This window comes from Arachis stenosperma, chromosome 1, assembly GCF_014773155.1.
Source record: "Arachis stenosperma cultivar V10309 chromosome 1, arast.V10309.gnm1.PFL2, whole genome shotgun sequence".
Classification (NCBI taxonomy): Eukaryota; Viridiplantae; Streptophyta; class Magnoliopsida; order Fabales; family Fabaceae; genus Arachis; species Arachis stenosperma.
The window spans coordinates 50,903,481-50,918,277 of record NC_080377.1 but is presented as its reverse complement, the minus strand read 5'-3'; the positions used below and the strand labels follow the sequence as shown (position 1 = coordinate 50,918,277).

Sequence of the window (14,797 nt, the reverse complement as noted above, 5' to 3'; positions counted from 1 at the left end):
CTCTGAATGCCATATTGGCTCAGAACAAAATGATGACTCAGCAAGTCAACATGATTTCTCAAAGTCTGAATGGATGGCAAAATGCATCCAACAGTACTAAAGAGGCATCTTCTGAAGAAGAAGCTTATGATCCTGAGAACCCTGCAATAGCAGAGGTAAATTACATGGGTGAACCTTATGGAAACACCTATAATTCTTCATGGAGAAATCATCCAAATTTCTCATGAAAGGATCAACAAAAGCCTCAACAAGGCTTTAATAATGGTGGAAGAAATAGGCTCAGCAATAACAAGCCTTTTCCATCATCTTCTCAGCAACAGATAGAGAATTCTGAGCAGAGCACCTCTAACTTAGCAAACATAGTCTCTGATCTGTCTAAGGCCACTTTAAGTTTCATGAGTGAAACAAGGTCCTCCATCAAAAATTTGGAGGCACAAGTGGGCCAGCTGAGTAAGAAAGTCACTGAAACTCCTCCTAGTACTCTCCCAAGCAATACTGAAGAGAATCCAAAAAGATAGTGCAAGGCCATTGACATAATCAACATGGCCAAACCTAGAGAGGAAGGAGAGGACGTGAATCCCAATGAGGAAGACCTCATGGGACGTCTCTCAAGCAAGAAGGAATTCCCTATTGAGGACCCAAAGGAATCTAAAGGTCATAGAGAGACCACAGAGATCCCATTAAACCTCCTTCTGCCTTTCATGAGCTCTGAAGACTATTCTTCCTCTGAAGAGGATGAAAATGTAACTAGAGAGCAAGTTGCTCAATATCTAGGAGCCATCATGAAACTGAATGCCAAGTTGTTTGGTAGTGAGACTTGGGAAGGTGAACCTCCCTTGCTCATTAGTGAACTAGATACATGGGTTCAGCAAACGTTACCTCAAAAGAAACAAGATCCTGGTAAATTCTTAATACCCTGTACCATAGGCACCATGACCTTTGAAAAGGCTCTGTGTGACCTAGGGTCAGGCATAAATCTTATACCACTCTCTTTAATGGAGAATCTGGGGATCATTGAGGTACAGCCTGCCACATTCTCATTAGAGATGGCAGACAGATCACAAAGACAAGCTTATGAATTAGTAGAGGACGTGTCAGTGAAGGTTAATGGCCTCTACATCCCTACTGATTTCATAATCTTAGACACTAGGAAGGAGGAGGATGAATGCATCATCCTTGGAAGACCCTTCCTAGCCATAGTAGGAGCTGTAATTGATGTTGACAGAGGAGAGCTAGTCCTTCAATTGAATGAGGACTACCTTTGGCAGCCATTCTTGAGAATCCGAAAAGTCTAAACCTTGTCTGTGGTATTCCAAGATGGATTCAGGGATTGAATGACTGTGACGAGCTTCAAACTCGCGATTGTTGGGCGTGATGACAAACGCAAAAGAATCAATAGATTCTATTCCGACATAATCGAGAACCGACAGATGATTAGCCGTGCTGTGACAGAGAATTTGGACCATTTTCACTGAGAGGATGGGATGTAGCCATTGACAACGGTGATGCCCTAGATACGGCTTGCCATGGAAAGGAGTATGAAGGATTGAAAGTAAGAAAGCAGTATGTTGCAGAGATTCAACAGGGACAAAGCATCTCCATACACTTATCTGAAATTCTTACCAATGATTTACATAAGTATCTCTATCTTATTTTATGCTTTATTTATTATTAAATTTGAACCCTTTATAACCATTTAAAATCTGCCTAACTGAGATTTACAAGATGACCATAGCTTGCTTCATACCAACAATCTTTGTGGGATCGACCCTTACTCACGTAAGGTTTATTACTTGGATGACCCAGTGCACTTGCTGGTTAGTTGTGCGGAGTTGTGACAAAGTGTGATTCACATTTGAGAATGCTACTAAGTCATTGGAGCCATTGTTGATGATCACAATTTCATGCACCAGTGATCAGTCTTAATATCTAAAGTTTAGTGCTTCGAATCTCCAAAGGTAATACTCATGAACATTTATGCTATATATATCAAGCAGATACCCAAAAAATCATGTACACACAGGCAGAGTATGCTCAAAAGCATAGTCAGTCCATTCCCTAAGCTCTATGAGAACAAACTACTCTGATACCATAATGTAATTCCCTACCACACAGAGCCTTATGCTTAAGTCATAAGACAGAGGTGGTGAAGTATTATGACCTCTAAAAGTAAAATTATATATATAATAATAGTGAAAAAGAATTTTAACTAGGAGCCTTTAAAGAAAAGGGTAAAGCAAAATAGTTAAATTGAAAAGCGCAACACTCCCGAATGCGGTAACATAAGCGAAGCAAGATAAAAGATAAGCTAACATGGATAAAATTAGTGGAAAAATTCTTATTTTAATTAGTTCTACCTCATTAAACTATAAAATTTTATTTTCTAATTTCTCAAATTAATAATTAATTTTTTAACTAATTATTTACTAATTTCTCGGATTTTACAAAAGGTCTTACGGCACTTCAATATGCAATACTGTAAGCTAATCTCTACCATACATCTTATCAATTTTAAATTATCCTCGAATTATGTGCCCTAGCAATGAAGCGGAGAGGATGGAAATAACTCAAATACCGTATGCATAAGCAGTAGGAAGCTTTACATATGCCATGATCTATAGTAGACCAGATGTCACTCAGTCAGTCGGGATAGATTCATGGCCAATCCAGGAAAAGAGAACTGAAGTGTTGTTAAACGGATCCTATGATACATTAAGGGAATCTCATATATTGATTATGGTTTGGAGGATCTAAGTTTACTGTCGAAGTTTACATTGATTCGAATTTCACAGGGGATTTTAACAAAAGAAAAATCCACTACAAGCTCTTTGTTCAGACTTGTAGGAGGATCAATAAGTTGGTTATCCAAGCTAAAATATATTATAGCATTATCTACTATAGAAGCTGAATATATAGTAGCTACACAGTCTTGTAATAAAGTAATTTGGTTACAAAAGTTATTGGAGAAACTTGGGCACAAATAGTGTATGAACCAAAAACTTATTAGCCGTTTAATTAGAATAAAATAATAACTTAATTGTCCATAATATATTAGAAAATTTAGATATATTAATTTGAAAATTTAAAGGTGAGATTTAGATTTAACGAATTTTTTTGAGTGGAAAAATATAATTTTCTACAGAAAAATGTGTAAAAAACGTATCGATAATTTAGCCAGTAGTACCAGCTTAAGTCTGTCCAATACCGCGCATGAGAAAATAAAAACTATAGAAATATTTAGAATATAAAATTGGACATTTATTTTAAAAGTTTTGGCCCGAGGTTGGGCCAAGCAAACCAAAAACACAAACCGGTTAGACTGGAGTGAAGTTGTGCCCAAGACCAACATATATAAATTCATTAATGAGGCCATTTCAGCCTCATTCACCACTAAAAGTGGGAGAGAGCAACAGAGATAGTGAAGGAGAGAAGAGAAGGGTTTACTATTCACCTTCATCTTCTTTTGATCATATCTTGTGATCCGGAGCTCCGATTGGCATGCCGTTTGTAGCCACATGAAGCTTTCACCAATCTTTTCAATTTTATCTGAACAAAGTGGTAAGAAACTTCTAATTTTATGCCCTGTTCTTTCTTCCATACAATTTTGTATTTTGGCTATGGGTTTTGAAAATTTTTTGTATTTTTGGTTGTTTAGATGCAAATTAGCATTAGGTAATTGTTGGGTTTTACTTTAATCCACAATAGATAAAGTAAGAAAACTTTGTACCCTTGTGGTTTGTCATATATGTGAATCCTAGTGTTAATTTTTGGATATATTTTATGAATAGATTGAATGTGAGTTGAATTGGTGAATTGGATTCCTTGGTGTTAAGCTTTTGGTGGTTGAGTCTTGGAAGCTTGTTTGGTGGTGATTTTGTGCTTGGAGGAAATCGGCCAAAGAATGGTTTCAGTTTTCTTTAGTTAATATGTAATGTTACGTAAGTCTTAGGCTAGTTACCTTAAGATAGGTTAAATTTGTATGAATGGTTGAATTGTTGTTGAGAATTGTAAATGTGTGTGATATGAGAATGTTAAAATGGAAATTGAATGAGTTTGCATGATGTTATAGATTGGTGACAAAAATTGATGAGCATGTGAATGATATAGGTATATAATGAATATGATGATGATTATTGATGTTGATCAGACTTGATAGAAATTAATGAGTATTGGTGAGATTTAGGTTGGATTGGAAATTGTTGAATGAGTTGATAAGGTAGGAGTTGAACGATTTAAGTGTTTGAATGCTTGAGAAATGATTGAGGAGTGTTTTGGGTATGGTTGGTTTGGCTTTGGATTGTGTAACACCCTATCACCCTAAGCCTTACCTCTATCCATTTCTGTTTTGAGTGCTCGCGTACGCGGATGGTTTTTGCATACACAACAATGCCTTTTTAACACCTATGCGTACGCGGAAACAGTCATACGTATGCATGACCTCTTGTTTTTCTGTAATTGAGATTTTTAAGTTTTCAAGCGTTCCTCTAGCATTCTAAAACTCTGTAACTACTTTTTTAGGATTCTTTAGCTAGTATTTAGGCTTTGAGACAAGAGAGAATATTATGAGAGGACTTAAATGGATATTTCTATGATGAGATTAGAGATGGTGACTTCTGCTTGGAAAGTTCCGTGGATAAAATAACTAGAGCGAATTGCCAGAGTGTTGCATTGATAATAAATTAAGAAAAATGAATGATTAAGGTTGTTGAAAATGATGAGAATGATTGTGATCACTGAGATTGAGTAACATATTACTGACATGCTATGATTGGTAAGTCGCTATGTGCTTGGAAAGGACGGTGGTTAATTTCGCCTGTCAAGGTTGCGGTGCTCGTATAAGGACAGTGGTTAGTCCTATTTATGTTGAGATATGGGGTCTGAGGCAGTCTCCTATCCGCATCTTTTCTGGTCACAAGAGTGTGCTCGGGCACTATATCCCGTAAGAGTGTGCTAGGGTAGTATATCCCAGGGAACAATTTATATACATGACAGAAAGGCAACATCCCGAGGGGATGTGTCGGGTTGGTAGTTGAATCGACAAGTGATATCACGGCCATTAGGACAGGCATTCATTATATGCATTTTTATGTGTTTGTTTGCTTTGTTTACTTACATTGTGTCAACTTGTATAACATGTTTACTTACTAATTGAATTACTTGTGGTATATGCTATTCACTTGTGTTTTTACTTGCTTGCATCTATTTGTATTTTTTGCTGGGAATGAGGAGATTTGGTAGGCTGTGGAGATGGAATCGCATGGAAGATAGGTTGGCGAAGGATATGGGACAGCGGTGTTTTGTAGAATAGAAAATCCTTTAAGTTAGATGACCCTTTTTGGTTTAAGATTTTGTTATAAGTTGAATTTTATATCAATTTGAAGTTCTAGGATTGCCTTTGACTTCCCGAAACCTTATATCTTATTTATTAGGCACTGTTACCATACTGAGAATCCCCGATTATCATACCATATGTTGTTTTTCAGATGCAGGTCTCAACCCACCTCGGTGAGTTTGATGACAGTGACAGAGCAGAGGATGGTTCGACTGTTATATTTTGTTTATTTTGTTATAGTACTTCTCACTTTTTGATCACTGTACTTTGATGTGTTAGAGGCTTAAAGTTTGAGAGATAGGATGTATCTGGTTTTATCAAAAACTCTATTGTATCTTGTTTATCTAGTCGGCCTAAACTTCGCGGGCTGCACCTAGTTACCTTTTGAATATTGTATACACACACACACACACTCACACATACACACACACACACACACACCACTTGTTCATCTTATATTAACTACCTTGTGTATCCTAGAGCTAATTTCAAGGTTTTATATATTACGTTCTGTTCCTTTCGTGCTAATATACTTCAGTTATCGTGTGTGAACGTTTCGTGCTTTGTATATCTGCTTTATACGTCTTTGGTCTTCTTTTCCATCATCGAACTTCTAGTCTTAATATTTCATGATTATATACTATTGTATGGAGCATTAAAATTGTCGTGACACATTATCGTCCTTTGCTTTGCGACAAGAGGTAAGGCTTAGGGTGGTAGGGTGTTACATTTAGTGGTATTAGAGTGGTTTGTCCTCGTAAGCCTGAGGGATGGATTGATTGTGCTTTATTGCATACTCTGGGACATTTTTCTTTCGTTCTATTTATGATATCTGCTTGATATGCATAGCATGCTTGTTTGTGAGTACCTTTTGGGATAATTGAAGCATTGAGCTTCAGGTATTGAGATTGATCACGTTGATATCGATTGTTTAGTGTGGACAAGACCCTAAATGGCAACTCGTAGACAAGTTCGATCATGTACTCGAAGAAAGAATGAGGATAATTCACTGGCTGACAACCATGCCGAATTCATGGCAGTGATGACTAACCTAGCTAACTTAATGCAAGTGACTGCTACTGCGACGACTCAAGCTATAGAAAGGATAGGGCAACCAGCCAGAAATAGAAACAGAAACATAGAAGGAGATGGGAATAACTTAGGTGGTATTCCAATGACCTTAGCTTCTTTCCTGAAAATTAACTGGTGCGGAATTTATAACCTACAAACTAACTGGCAAGTGCATCGGGTCGTACCAAGTAATATCTCAGGTGAGTGAGGGTCAATTCCACGAGGATTGATGGATTGAGCAACAATAATTGATTAATTTACTTAGTCAGGCAAACAAAAAAGATGTTTTATGGTTTGTGGTGCACGAAATTGTGATCAATACTTTTCAAAACATAAACAATCCTTAGTAATGGCTCCAAAGACTTGGTGCTCAATACCATGGCATAAACACAACTTCGCACAACTAACCAGCAAGTGCACTGGGTCGTCCAAGTAATACCTTACGTGAGTAAGGGTCGATCCCACGGAGATTGTTGGTATGAAGCAAGCTATGGTCACCTTGTAAATCTCAGTCAGGTAGACTCAAATGGGTATAGTGATAAACGAATAAAGCATAAAGATAAAGATAGAGATACTTATGTATATCATTGGTGAGAGCTTCAGATAAGCGAATGAAGATGCCTTCCCTTCCGTCTCTCTGCTTTCCTACTGTCTTCATCCAATCCTTCTTACTCCTTTCCATGGCAAGCTTGTGTAGGGTTTCACCGTTGTCAATGGCTACCTCCCATCCTCTCATTGGAAATACGTCCCTGATGCTCTGTCACAGCATAGGCTAACCATCTGTCGGTTCTCAATCAGGCCGGAATAGAATCCAGTGATTCTTTTGCGTCTGTCACTAACGCCCCGCCCTCAGGAGTTTGAAGCACGTCACAGTCATTCAATCATTGTATCCTACTCAGAATACCACAGACAAGGTTTAGACCTTCCGGATTCTCTTGAATGCCGCCATCAGTTCTTGCCTATACCACGAAGACTCTGATCTCACGGAATGGCTGGCTCGTTTGTCAGGCGAGCACTCGGTTGTCAGGCGATCAACCATGCATCGTGCAATCAGGAATCCAAGAGATATTCACTAAGCCTCAGATGCTTGTAGAACAAGAGTGGTTGTCAGTCACCTTGTTCATGGGTGAGAATGGTGATGGGCGTCAATCATCACCTTCATCAAGTTGAAGAACAAGTGATATCTTGGACAAAGAACAAGCGGAATTGAATAGAAGAACAATAGTAATTGCATTAATACTCGAGGTACAGCAGAGCTCCACACCTTAATCTATGGTGTGTAGAAACTCCACCGTTGAAAATACATAAGCATAAGGTCTAGGCATGGCCGTGAGGCCAGCCTCCCAATAATCTAAGAACTAGATGTCCAAAGATGATCAAAGGATCAAAAACAATCCAAAGATCAAAATACAATAGCAAAAGGTCCTATTTATAAGAAACTAGTAGCCTAGGGTGTACAGAGATGAGTAAATGACATAAAAATCCACTTCCGGGCCCACTTGGTGTGTGCTTGGGCTGAACATTGAAGCATTTTCGTGTAGAGACTCTCCTTGGAGTTAAACGCCAGCTTTAGTGCCAGTTTGGGCGTTTAACTCCCAATTAGGTGCCAGTTCCGGCGTTTAATGCTGGAATTTCTTGAGGTGACTTTGAACGCCGGTTTGGGCCATCAAATCTTGGGCAAAGTATGGACTATTATATATTGCTGGAAAGCCCAGGATGTCTACTTTCCAACTCCGTTGAGCGCGCGCCAATTGGGCTTCTGTAGCTCCAGAAAATCCACTTCGAGTGCAGGGAGGTCAGAATCCAACAGCATCTGCAATCCTTTTCAGTCTCTGGATCAGATTTTTGCTCAGAACCTTCAATTTCAGCCAGAAAATATCTGAAATCACAGAAAAACACACAAACTCATAGTAAAGTCCAGAAAAGTGAATTTTAACTAAAATCTAATAAAAATATACTAAAAACTCAACTAAATATACTAAAAACATACTAAAAACAATGCCAAAAAGCGTATAAATTATCTGCTCATCACAACACCAAACTTAAATTGTTGCTTGTCCCCAAGCAACTGAAAATCAAATAAGATAAAAAGAAGAGAATATACTATAGACTCCAAATTATCAATGAAACTAAGCTCCAAATTAGATGAGCGGGACTAGTCGCTTTTTGCCTCCGAACAGTTTTGGCATCTCACTTTATCCTTTGAAATTCAGAATGATTGGCTTCTTTAGGAACTCCGAATCCAGATAGTGTTATTGATTCTCCTAGTTAAGTATGATGATTCTTGAACGCAGCTACTTACTGAGTCTTGGCCGTGGCCCAAAGCACTCTGTCTTCCAGTATTACCACCGGATACATACATGCCACAGACACATAATTGGGTGAACCTTTTCAGATTGTGACTCAGCTTTGCTAAAGTCCCCAATTAGAGGTGTCCAGGGTTCTTAAGCACACTCTTATTGCCTTGGATCACAACTTTATTTCTTTCTTTTTCTTTCTTTTCTCTCTTTTTTTTTTTTCGTTTTTCTCCTTCTTTTTCTCTTGCTTCAAGAATCATTTTTATGATTTTTCAGATCCTCAGTAACATGTCTCCTTTTTCATCATTCTTTCAAGAGCCAACAATTTTAACATTCATGAACAACAAATTCAAAAGACATATGCACTGTTCAAGCATACATTCAGAAAACAAAAAGTATTGTCACCACATCAAACTAATTAAGCTAGTTTTAAAGATGAATTTGAAATCCTGTACTTCTTGTTCTTTTGTGATTAAAAACAGTTTTCATTTAAGAAAGGTGATGGATTTCATAGGACATTCATAACTTTAAGGCATAGACACTAAGACACTAATGATCATAAGACACAAACATGGATAAACATAAAGCATAATTTTCGAAAAACAGAAAAATAAAGAACAAGGAAATTAAAGAACGGGTCCACCTTAGTGATGGCGGCTAGTTCTTCCTCTTGAAGGTCTTATGGAGTTCTTGAGCTCCTCAATGTCTCTTCCTTGTCTTTGTTGCTCCTCTCTCATGATTCTTTGATCTTCTCTAATGATGATGGAGTGTTCTTGATGCTCCACCTTTAGTTGTCCCATGTTGGAACTTAATTCTCCTAGGGAGGTGTTCAGTTGCTCCCAATAGTCTTGTGGAGGAAAGTGCATCCCTTGAGGTATCTCAGGGATCTCTTGATGAGAGGGGTCTCTTGTTTGCTCCATCTTCTTCTTAGTGATGGGCTTGAGGTCATGCCTTCTCAGTTGAACCGGCTTTGGATGCCATAAATGGTTATGGAAAAACAAAGAGCAATGCTTTTACCACACCAAACTTAGAAGGTTTGCTCGTCCTCGAGCAAAAGAAGAAAGAAGAGAGTAGAAGAAGAAGAAATGAGGAAGAAGGCAATGGCTTTGTGTTTCGGCCATTAGGGGAAGAAGTAGTGTTTGGGGTGTGTGAAAATAAAGGAGTGATGATGATAGTGGGATTTGATAGGTGGGGGTTTTTGGGGAAGAGGTATTGAGGTGATTGGTGAATGGGTGAAGAAGAGAGAGGGTGGTGGGTTTGGTGGGGATCCTGTGGGGTTCACAGATCCTTAGGTGTCAAGGAAAAGTCATCCCTGCACCAAATGGCAATCAAAATCACGTTTTGTGCCAAATCTGGCGTTAAACGCCGGGCTGGTGCCCATTCCTGGCGTTTAACGCCAGGTTCTTGCCCTTTTCTGGCGTTTAACGCCAGTCTGGTGCCCCTTTCTGGCGTTAAACGCCCAGAATGGTGCCAGACTGGGCGTTAAACGCCCAACTGCTAGCCTCACTGGCGTTTAAACGCCAGTGAATTCTTCCTCCAGGGTGTGCTATTTTTCTTCCTATTTTTCATTCTGTTTTTGCTTTTTCAATGGATTTTGTGACTTCTTATGATCATCAACCTACAAAAGACATAAAATAACAAAGAGAAATATATAAAATATAATCATTGGGTTGCCTCCCAACAAGCGCTTCTTTAATGTCAGTAGCTTGACAGAGGGCTCTCATGGAGCCTCACAGATATTCAGAGCAATGTTGGAACCTCCCAACACCAAACTTAGAGTTTGAATGTGGGGGTTCAACACCAAACTTAGAGTTTGGTTGTGGCCTCCCAACACCAAACTTAGAGTTTGACTGTGGGGGCTCTGTTTGTCTCTGATTTGAGAGAAGCTCTTCATGCTTCTTCTCCATGGTGACAGAGGGGTATCCTTGAGCCTTAAACACAAAGGATTCTTCATTCACTTGAATGATTAGTTCACCTCCATCAACATCAATCACAGCCTTTGCTGTGGTTAAGAAGGGTTTGCCAAGGATGATGGATTCATCCATGCACTTCCCAGTCTCTAGGACTATGAAATCAGTAGGGATGTAATGGTCTTCAACTTTTACCAAAACATTCTCTACAAGTCCATGAGCTTGTTTTCTTGAGTTGTCTGCCATCTCTAGTGAGATTCTTGCAGCTTGTACCTCAAAGATCCCTAGCTTCTCCATTACAGAGAGAGGCATGAGGTTTACACTTGACCCTAAGTCACACAGAGCCTTCTTGAAGGTCATGGTGCCTATGGTACAAGGTATGGAAAACTTCCCAGGATCTTGTTTCTTTTGAGGTAATTTCTGCCTAGACAAGTTATCCAGTTCTTTGGTGAGCAAAGGAGGTTCATCCTCCCAAGTCTCATTTCCAAATAACTTGTCATTTAGCTTCATGATTGCTCCAAGGTATTTAGCAACTTGCTCATCAGTGACATACTCATCCTCTTCAGAGGAAGAATACTCATCAGAGCTCATGAAAGGCAGAAGTAAGTCCAATGGAATCTCTATGGTCTCATTTTGAGCCTCAGGTTCCCATGGTTCCTCATTGGGGAACTCAGAGGAGATTGGTGCACGCCCATTGAGGTCTTCCTCAGTGGCGTCCACCTCCTCTCTTTCCTCTCCATATTCGGCCATGGTTATGGCTTTGCACTCTCCTTTTGGATTTTCTTCTGTATTACTTGGGAGAGTACTAGGAGGGAGTTCAGTAACTTTCTTGCTCAGCTGTCTCACTTGTGCCTCCAAATTCCTAATGGAGGACCTTGTTTCAGTCATGAAACTTTGAGTGGTTTTGATTAGATCAGAGACCATGGTTGCTAAGTCAGAGTGGCTCTGCTTAGAGTTCTCTGTCTGTTGCTGAGAAGATGATGGAAAAGGCTTGCCATTGTTAAACCTGTTTCTTCCACCATTATTGTTGTTGAAACCTTGTTGAGGTCTCTCTTGATTCTTCCATGAGAAATTTGGGTGATTTCTCCATGAAGAATTATAGGTGTTTCCATAGGGTTCTCCTAGGTAATACACCTCTTCCATTGAAGGGTTCTCAGGATCATAGGCTTCTTCCTCAGATGAAGCATCCTTAGTACTGCCAGGTGCATTTTGCATTCCAGACAGACTTTGAGAAATCAAATTGACTTGTTGAGTCAATATTTTATTCTGAGCCAAAATGGCGTTCAGAGTATCAATCTCAAGAACTCCTTTCTTCTGACTAGTCCCATTGTTCACAGGATTCCTTTCAGAAGTGTACATGAATTGGTTATTTGCAACCATTTCAATGAGCTCTTGAGCTTCTGTAGGCGTCTTCTTCAGATGAAGAGATCCTCCAGCAGAGCTATCCAAGGACATCTTGGATAGTTCAGATAGACCATCATAGAAAATACCTATGATGCTCCATTCAGAAAGCATGTCAGAAGGACATTTTCTGATTAATTGTTTGTATCTTTCCCAAGCTTCATAGAGGGACTCTCCATCCTTCTGTCTGAAGGTTTGGACTTCCACTCTAAGCTTACTCAATTTTTGAGGTGGAAAGAACTTTGCCAAGAAGGCATTGACTAGCTTTTCCCAAGAGTCCAGGCTTTCTTTAGGTTGAGAGTCCAACCATATTCTAGCTCTGTCTCTTACAGCAAAAGGGAATAGCATAAGTCTATAGACCTCAGGGTCAACCCCATTAGTCTTGACTGTGTCACAGATTTGCAAGAACTCAGCTAAAAACTGATGAGGATCTTCCAATGGAAGTCCATGGAACTTGCAATTCTGTTGCATTAGAGAAACTAATTGAGGCTTAAGCTCAAAGTTGTTTGCTCCAATGGCAGGGATAGAGATGCTTCTCCTATAGAAATTGGGAGTAGGTGCAGTAAAGTCACCCAGCACCTTCCTTGCATTGTGGGCATTGTTGTTGTTTTCGGCTGCCATGGGTTCTTCTTCTTTGAAGAATTCGGTTAGGTCCCCTAGAGAGAGTTGTGCCTTAGCTTCTCTTAGCTTTCGCTTCAAGGTCCTTTCAGGTTCAGGGTCAGCTTCAACAAGAATGCCTTTGTCTCTGCTCCTGCTCATATGAAAGAGAAGAGAACAAGAAAATATGGAATCCTCTATGTCACAGTATAGAGATTCCTTGAGGTGTCAGAGGAAAAGAAAAGTAGAAGACAGAAGTAGAAAATTCGAGCTTATCAAAGAAGATGGAGTTCGAATTTTGCATTAAGGAATAGAGTTAGTTCATAAATAGAAGGATGTGAGAAGAAGGGAAGTAATTTTCGAAAATTAAGTAAAAGATTTTGAAAACATTTTGAAAAACACTAATTGATTTTCGAAAACACAAGTGGGAAAGAAGTAAAGTGATTTTTGAAAAAGATTTTGAAATTAGAAATTAAAAAGATTTGATTGAAAACTAATTTGAAAAAGATGTGGTTAAGAAGATATGATTGGTTTAAAAAAAATGTGATTGAGAAAATATGATTTGAAAACAATTTTAAAAGATATGATTTGAAAATAATTTGAAAAGATATGATTTTAAAAATTAATGACTTGCCTAACAAGAAAAGATATGATTCAAACATAAAACCTTCCTCAACAGAAAAGGCAAAAAATGTTCAATCAAATCATTAATTGTTAGTAAGTATCTTTGAAAAAGGAAAGAAATTGATTTTGAAAACATTTGATTGAAAAGATATGATTTGAAAAAGATTTGATTTTGAAAAACTTTGAAAACTTGAAAAAAATTGATTTTGAAAACAAAATCTTCCCCCTTTGCCATCCTGGCGTTAAACGCCCAGAATGGTGCACATTCTGGCGTTTAACGCCCAAAACTCTACCCTTTTGGGCGTTAAACGCCCAGCCAGGCACCCTGGCTGGCGTTTAAACGCCAGTCTGTCTTCTTCACTGGGCGTTTTGAACGCCCAGCTTTTTCTGTATAATTCCTCTGCAGTAGGTTCTGAATCTTCAATTCTTTGTATTATTGACTTGAAAAGACACAAATTAAAAATATTTTTGGATTTTTAATAATGAGGAATAATCAAAATGCAACTAAAATCAAATAACAATGCATGCAAGACACCAAACTTAGCAGTTTGCATACTACTGACACTAATGAGAATGCATATGAGACACATAAACACTCAAGTCAAGAGAATTCAAAGATCAAAACAAGGAAATCATCAAGAACAACTTGAAGATTAATGAAGACACATGCATAAATTCGAAAAATGCAAGAAGAACAGAAACATGCAATTGACACCAAACTTAAAATGAGACACTAGACTTAAACAAGAAATATTTTTGGTTTTTATGATTTTGTAATTTTTTTTTGTTTTTTCGAAAATTAGGTGAAAAGGAAAATAAAGGTATCAAAATTCTTAATGAGAATTCCAGGAATCATGCAATGTTAGTCTAAAGCTTTAGTCTAAAGGAATTAGACATAGCTAGCCAAGCTTCAGCAGAACATTGCATTCCAGAGCTAAATTGATGAGGATCAATCAGCTTTGGTGATGATAAGAACATCACCTTGAAACACTAGAATTCATTCTTAAGAACTCTGAAAAAAAATACCTAATCTAAGCAACAAGATGAACCGTCAGTTGTCCATACACAAACAATCCCCGGCAACGGCGCCAAAAACTTGGTGCACGAAATTGTGATCAATACTTTTCAAAACATAAACAATCCTTAGTAATGGCTCCAAAGACTTGGTGCTCAATACCATGGCATAAACACAACTTCGCACAACTAACCAGCAAGTGCACTGGGTCGTCCAAGTAATACCTTACGTGAGTAAGGGTCGATCCCACGGAGATTGTTGGTATGAAGCAAGCTATGGTCACCTTGTAAATCTCAGTCAGGTAGACTCAAATGGGTATAGTGATAAACGAATAAAGCATAAAGATAAAGATAGAGATACTTATGTATATCATTGGTGAGAGCTTCAGATAAGCGAATGAAGATGCCTTCCCTTCCGTCTCTCTGCTTTCTTACTGTCTTCATCCAATCCTTCTTACTCCTTTCCATGGCAAGCTTGTGTAGGGTTTCACCGTTGTCAATGGCTACCTCCCATCCTCTCATTGGAAATACATCCCTGATGCTCTGTCACA

At 38.6% G+C, this 14,797-nt stretch overlaps 1 non-coding gene across 1 annotated transcript; it reads left to right on the top strand.

Moving 5' to 3' along the window:
• The first annotated feature begins 12,119 nt into the window (after positions 1–12,119).
• LOC130948221 (small nucleolar RNA R71) lies at positions 12,120–12,227 on the top strand. The gene has a single exon (XR_009072983.1). It is a non-coding gene; the product is annotated as a small nucleolar RNA R71 (small nucleolar RNA).
• The last annotated feature ends 2,570 nt before the right edge of the window (positions 12,228–14,797 follow it).